Source organism: Lathyrus oleraceus, chromosome 3 (assembly GCF_024323335.1).
Source record: "Lathyrus oleraceus cultivar Zhongwan6 chromosome 3, CAAS_Psat_ZW6_1.0, whole genome shotgun sequence".
NCBI classification, from domain to species: Eukaryota; Viridiplantae; Streptophyta; class Magnoliopsida; order Fabales; family Fabaceae; genus Lathyrus; species Lathyrus oleraceus.
This window is the reverse complement of record NC_066581.1, coordinates 187,698,887-187,706,366: the sequence shown is the minus strand read 5'-3', so window position 1 is coordinate 187,706,366 and position 7,480 is coordinate 187,698,887. Positions and strand designations below refer to the sequence as shown.

Sequence of the window (7,480 nt, the reverse complement as noted above, 5' to 3'; positions counted from 1 at the left end):
TATCCCGGAATAAACCCACATGCTCAGGAGTAATCAAAGCTTTTGTCTGACGCAATGGGCCGATCTCAGTATCGAAGAAATGATAGGTCACATTACTCTTCCTGGGAGCCTCCATAATAAGCACAGATCAGCCAAACCAAACCGAGAAAGGGAATACCCTGCAAATGAATAAGCATGAGATGTTGGATGCAAATATGCAGATGATGTTATGCAATGCAAAGGACATGTGACCGGCTCCAGCCACATACTGAACCACGAGTTGTTCTCTGTGAAGAAGTCCTTAAAATTCGGCAGTCAGATCCACAAATAAAACCAGTGCCAGAAGTTCGGATCCAGGAAAAAGAACCATGCTGATCAGGTACCAGGTATCAGATAACAGGGTATGATGAGGTCAAGGGTTCCTGCACACCTGTAAACAACCCACCTAGCTCACATGCGGAGGCTAAAGGGTAGAGACATTGATATCACGGACTCTCAGGCCGAATAGTAATAATACTTCCACCGTTTCCGGTTTGGCATTACCACTATAAGAGGAGTTTCTCAGCCAAGTTCCCATGAAAGTAAGGTAAAGGTCATCCAGACTTAACGGTTCTCCCAGATAGCTCTAGCACTGTAGAGGATCCACAATACAGAATTCTCTAGAAAGATCCACATCTGGATTGTGTTTTCATATTCCAACATCGGACCGAGACGGAACGTGAGGGCATGTGAAACCACGCTAATCCTAAGTGCACTCAGGCCTGTGTATTGGGCCTATCTCACACAGAACCTCCCACTCCCACAAACAACCCAACAGAGCCAACAGACACGGCAATGATATGTACACAAGTGCTGAAAAATAAATAACTGTACAAAAGAATAAACACCCAACAAACAAGAAACCTACAAAAGCTAGGAGGGACTCGCTTAGGGAAACCGGGTCCCCAGCAGAGTCGCCAGCTGTCGCAACCTAAAAAAATAGAAAGCGAAAAAAAACAACCGGCGAAGAAGGAAAAGACAGAAGAGTCGCCACCGTTCGTTATTTATCCCAAAGGGGGAAAGGAAACGCTCGAAGTAAACCTGGAAAAAGGAAAGGAAAAGACAAGGCCTCGCGACCAAATCTTGGGTTTGGGAGTCGGTTATGCGAAGGGAAGGTATTAGCACCCCTACGCATCCGTAGTACTCTACGAGATCCACTTTTGTTGTTCTCGTCTAAAGGGTGTGAGTTATCTAATGTGCTATTTACTAAAAGAGGGGTCAAAAGAAAATGACTTGCACGGATGTCGCATCCACTGCATACGTATCTCATCTGAATATGAGAATTAGAGTCTTCGTAGCTCGGCTACCTATGGGTTAAGGGGAAGTGTGCTCGGTAAGACATCGCGTCTTATGCCTACGTATCTCATCTGGAATGAGAATCAGAGTAAAACGTAGTTCGACTAACTACGGGGTTGGTTTTGGACGAACGACGTTACTACGCAATCTACCGGATGCTCGACCTTTGGAGACTTACTCGCCTGTAGTAGAAGGAGTAAACGTGTTCTTAGGAGAAGGAAAATCAATGAGTTTGCTTGTGTTTTAGTGATGCTCATGCAAAAAGGCAGTCCTAGACGAAGGAACCGCGCTACCTTAATTGACATGCAAACGAGAGACTATACGAAGTCTAGCAATCCTATGGGGAGACGATCACACCATACAAAACAAACATGCATAAAGTAAACACGCCAACAAGGAGGTTCAAACATACATGGGTAGGGCTTTAGTCAAGAGGGGTCATATCAACCTCGACAGACAAGCCATGGGAGGGTAATCAAATGGGCTCTTAACCACTGACACTGAACGTCAGGGTGAGCAGATCAAAAGGGTAATGAGGATAAGACCTCATAGCTCTTAACCCTGGACAGGGTGAGCTCATGACAAGGCGTGGGGGTTCAGAAAGACGGAACCCTCTCCACTGACTGACCGGACAAAAGATCTTGGGCTTTTGTTCTGAAGCATCGACACGTAGTGTAATCTTAAAGAACGACGCAATGAATAACGGGGGATTGACTACTAATCCCTTTTATCTGTCAATTGCCTCTTCATGGAGGTCTTTAGCACTGGTGCCTCTTCTTGGAGGTCTTTAGGCACAAAAATAAACACACAAAGACATTGCCTCCTATCGAGGTCTTCCAGCTAAGAAAGCGGTAAAATGTGGGGAAAATAAAGGGAACAAGAGATCTACCGCACGGAAAAAAATCCGAAGTAATAGCAACTAACGACACAAGAAACCCGGAGATCCCTCAAGCTAGAACCATCAAAGAAAGCGAGTCAGTACAGGTAATCAGAATAAACCTCCAGGTGGTATCCCACAAATAAAGTGAAATACCAAGCAAGCCATCTCTTCTAAAGTCATGTGAGCCCTCACAAAAACTCAACAAACAGGTTAGAGTAACAGGATAGCATCAGGAGAAAACAATGCCACGACGAACACAAAACAGATTAGAGCAAACAGAAAAAACAACTAATGTCGTGATCGCTGCTGCTTCGCTTAGCGAAAGCTTAGTGAAGCTTCGCTACGTGCTCGCCTAGCGAGGTGCTAGCGAGCGCATGCGGGTTTTGGGTTCTTCATGGATAACAGTACGATCTCAGAAACCCCAAACCCCGTGGTCTCCATTTCAAAAGTTAAGTGATTAAACATTCAAGGTATTGTTTTATACATTCATGCATATCTAAACCCGTGGGCAAAACCTAACGATACCTCATACATTCAGAGAATTCAAATTGAAAGCATAGAGTAATGGGAATAAGAGCAAACCTGATTAGAGAGATCGATTAAAATCGAATGGCACGGCTGGGTTTGCAAAGCAATGTTAGGATTTGCGTGAGACGGAGGTGAAAAAGTGTGAGAGTCAGGGTGAACTTTTCAGAGCTGTCTGGAGGTTGCTGCAGATTAGTTCGTCTCTCTCTTTTTATCCCTCTTTTCTCCCAGGGTTTTGTTCCACTGAAACTCTAGTATTTATAACCTGATTTTCGTGGCTTGGTGGGCTCAAATGAGGGCAACTCAAGCCCATGACTTTCTGTTATTTTTCTTAAAACGCGTGGGCTTCGCCTAGCGAAGGATCTGCTCGCTTAGCGAGCATGACAGTTCAGATTTGCTAGGAGAACCATTCTGCTCGCCTAGCGAGCACGACAGCTCAGGAACAAATTTTTGCTCCTTCAAGATTAGCGTTCTAAATGATGAATAGGCCCCATTTGAACCTGTTGGAAGTAACTCAAGTCTTTCCCTTGTGTTGACTGATCACCCGGATAGAACCCACAAAGTGTCTTGGATGATGTTCAAGCTTCTTGGATCTGATTCTGATTGACATGATGAAATACAATATGAAATGTTAAATGACCTAAAAATGAATGCATGAATGAGGAGGGAAAATTTTGGGGTGTTACAGCTAGTTGACAATGGTTCTTCATTGAACGTACTCCTGAAGTCAACTATTTTAAGGTTGTTGTACCAAGGAGCTCCAATGAGATATAATGGCGTGATCGTCAAGGCATTTGATGGTTCTCGCAAAACCGTGATCGTTGAAGTGAACCTTCCAGTGAAGATAGGTCCGAGTGATTTCCAAATTACTTTCCAAGTAATGGATATCCACCCGACCTATAGCTGCTTGTTAGGAAAGCCATGGATTCATGAGGCAGGAGCAGTTACTTCAATATTGCATTAGAAGCTGAAATTTGTCAAGAATGGTAAACTGGTTATTATTGGCGGGGAGAAAGCTTTATTGGTAAGCCACTTGTCATCTTTCTCGTATGTCGAAGCTAAGGATGAGATTGAAACTTAGTTCCAAGCTTTATCTATTGCTGAGGAAAAGAGAGTTGGGGCATCCATGTCCTCATTTAAAGATGCACAGTGAATTATTGAAGATGGTAATTCTGATCAGTGGGGCCAAATGGTATAGGTCTCCGACAACAAGAGCAGCGCCGGTTTGGGCTTCCAACAAGGTTTATCAGTGGCTAGAGCTGAAGATGTGCAACCCAGTTTCCATAGTAGAGGGTTCAGTCATGGTAATGAACACTACTTAGTTGTTGTGCTCGAGGGTGATGAAGACAAAGACTGCACCAATTTTGTAACGCATGGAAAAGCTTACAACAATTGGATTGTTGTTGATGTTCCTATTATTGTGCATCGATCTAAGTAATTGCTTTTATTTGTTTTTTAAAATCCTTCTCCTATGTCTAAGGGAGAAGTGAACATTGTTTGGGCATTTTCAAATTTTGATCATCAATAAAATGTAATTCTACTCATCCACATCTATGATGTTTTATTTTTCTTTTTGCTTTATTCTGAAAATGGTAATCACAAAAAACATAAATAAATAATTAAATTTGTCCATCTGCATAATATTTAGTCATAAATCACTTCTCTAAAATCAAAATATCAAATCATTATGCAGGTTGGTTTCTAAACCCATTGAATACAATGATCTTACTCCTTCTCCAAATTTTGAATTCCCTGTGTTTGAGGCTGAGGAGGAAAGTGATGAAGAGGTATATGATGAATCGTCTCGTCTTCTCGAGCACGAGGAAAAAGCCATTCAGCCATTCGAAGAGTAGATTAAACTAGTCAACTTGGGTTCTGAGGATGATGTGAAGGAACTCAAGGTTGGGTATCAACTGTGTCCAGATGTTAAGAAGGGGTTGATTTATTTTCTCCGAGAGTATTAAGATGTGTTTGCTTGGTCCTATCAAGACATGCCTGGGTCGGATTCTGAGATTGTAGAGCATAGATTGTCGTTGAAGCCATAATGTCCGCCAGTCAAGCAGAAGTTGAGGAGAACTCATCCTGATATGATAGTAAAGATCAAATAAGAAGTGCAAAAGCAGATTGATGTCATTTTCCTTGTGACTGCTGAGTATCCGCAATGGATGGCCAATATTGTGCCTGTTCCGAAGAAGGATGGAAAGGTTTGCATGTGTGTTGATTATAGAGATTTGAATAAATTCAATCCGAAAGATAATTTCCCTCTGCCACACATTGATATGTTGGTAGACAATACAACTAAGTTCAAAGTCTTTTCGTTAATGGACGGATTTTCTGGATATAATCAAATTAAGATGGCACCCGAGGATACGGAGAAGACCACATTCATTACACCCTGGGGAACATTCTGTTATAGAGTGATGCCTTTCGGTTTAAAGAATCCTGGTGCAACTTACCAAAGAGCAATGGCTACTCATTTCCATGATATGATGTGTCATACCCCGATTTTGGCCCTGAATTGTTTTCCCATCAATCGGTCATTTGCATTTCTCTTCATGACCATTTCATGTTTAAACTCTTCACTTCATATTGAAAGATCTTTTATTCATGTTACAGTCATTTCATTCATGCATGGTTAAAATAATTTTCCACATGTCTTCTGTTCAACTACGCCTTTGATGGCCTTAGAGCAACGTCGAGAAGTGCAACATCTAAGACATGAGAAATTTTACCAACTAGTGGTCTCAAAGACGGTGAAAGAAGCACGCGAGCTTAATATGACTAAGAATGATGGATTTTGTTGGGCTGGAAGAAAATGGACAATTTGGATATACATCAATTTATGGAGAGTTACCCAAGTTTGATTTAAAAAGGAATAAAACTTCATTGGTTTACTCAGCCGCATCAAATAGGCCTTGGGAAACCATATTTTGTGGGTCATCACATGTCTAAACTCTACATTCTAGCTGCTGCATGTGGGCATGACACTTAATGGTAACTGTTTGTATGCTTATAGCTTAAGCAACACGAGAATGGGCAACCAATGTACCGGAGAGGACTCCACGCTCTAAAATTTTGTTTTTTCCAGTTGCTTAAAGTTATATATGTTTCTTTGGTATCTCTTGGATGAAAATTTTGACAATAGCAAATGCGGTTGACCGGCGAAATTGGTGGCGCTGCATGAGGGCTGTGCGATTCATGGTTACGCTGCTAGGAGAGAAATTGGTTTGTGTGATGATGTTTTTGAGACAACCCTTTTGGATATGAATTATAAATGTGGTGGTATTGGATTAGCTGCCTCGGTTTTTGCCAAGACGGATGCTCGAAAAACAACAAATGTCGGTTCTTGGAACGCTTTGATAGCTGCTTATCTTCAAAACGGACAGGCTTTTGAAGCTTTCGACCTTTTTCGTCAAATGCTATGTAGAAATGTTTTGCCTAATTTGGTAACATTGGCCAATGCTATTCTGTGTTGTGTTGAATTGAATTATTTTCGTCGAGGGATGAGTATTCATGGATACATGATCACGATGGAGGCATACTTAATTTTCAAGAAAAACAGTTTAACATGTGTGATCCAAGCAGAAAGCGTTCTTTCTAGACATGACCAGAGACATGCAATTTCCAAGTCACACTTCTTACAATTTCAGGTTCAGTAGTGATGTCTTCAAAACATGAAAAATAACAGTTACATTAATTTATGCAGTAGTTATACATGCATACAGACGCAACACAACACAACGCTAGAACCATCCACATGGCACTCATCAACAACTTCTGGATTCTCTACATCCTTCTCTTCCTCATCGCTTCCCCACTCCTCCAAGTTGTTAGGTGTCAGTCAGACGAAGCTGCAGAGAATGCTGGTGAAGTGAGTGACATTGGAATTGTTGGTGATGAAACTGATGATGCTCAAGACTTTGTGGATGGAGGCTTTCCTTCTGCTCCGGGAGTTGATACCATCTGTGTCTTCCCTAAGAATATTGCAAGATTGGTAAAAGGTGGTGAAGAGGCAGAGCTGCTTGTTGGTCTAAAAATGATGGGCAGTCAAGTTTGAATGTCGTTGCTATTAAGGCTAGTGTTCATCTTCCATTTGATCGTCATCTTCTTGTTCAAAACCTTGTTGTTCAGGTTTTCAACAATGGCTCTGTGCCATCATCAGCTCAGGATAGTTTCCCATATATATTTTCTGTCAGCAAGTTCTTGCAGCCTGGACCGTTTGATCTTGTGGGCACCATTGTCTATGAGATGGACCAACACCCATACCAAAACACCTTCTATAATGGAACAATTGAAGTTGTGAGCCTGGTGTTTTATTCAGCATGGAATCTGCTTTTCTTTTTACTCTTGGAACTGCACTTCTTGTCCTACTTGGGCTATGGATTAATGGTCAAATACAGAACCTTAAGAAACCAGAACTCCTCCATCTGCCGGAAGAACAACCGTGACAGTAACAATATCCTGCAGCATCAATAAATCCATCATCCAATGCTTAATTCAAATGCAAGCTACAATGGAGAGATTGAAGTCTACCTTACACTTGTAGCAGCCTACAAAAACAAACTAGCATGTTAGGAGCTAGACAATGATGCACCATAATTCTCCATCACACCAATCCAGCCTTGAACCTGTCTTGGAACATGCTAACAAATTGTCAAGCATATCAGTTCACTAACAAGGTAACAAAACCAACAACTACCCTATGGTATAAAGACTTTGGATATACAGGAGGCATACCTGCAAATGCATCTAAAACAAGTT

At 41.7% G+C, this 7,480-nt stretch overlaps 1 pseudogene; it reads left to right on the top strand.

The window, feature by feature from the left end:
* Positions 1–6,453: 6,453 nt before the first annotated feature.
* On the top strand, positions 6,454–7,167 carry LOC127130341 (translocon-associated protein subunit alpha-like; annotated as a pseudogene).
* Positions 7,168–7,480: the final 313 nt, after the last annotated feature.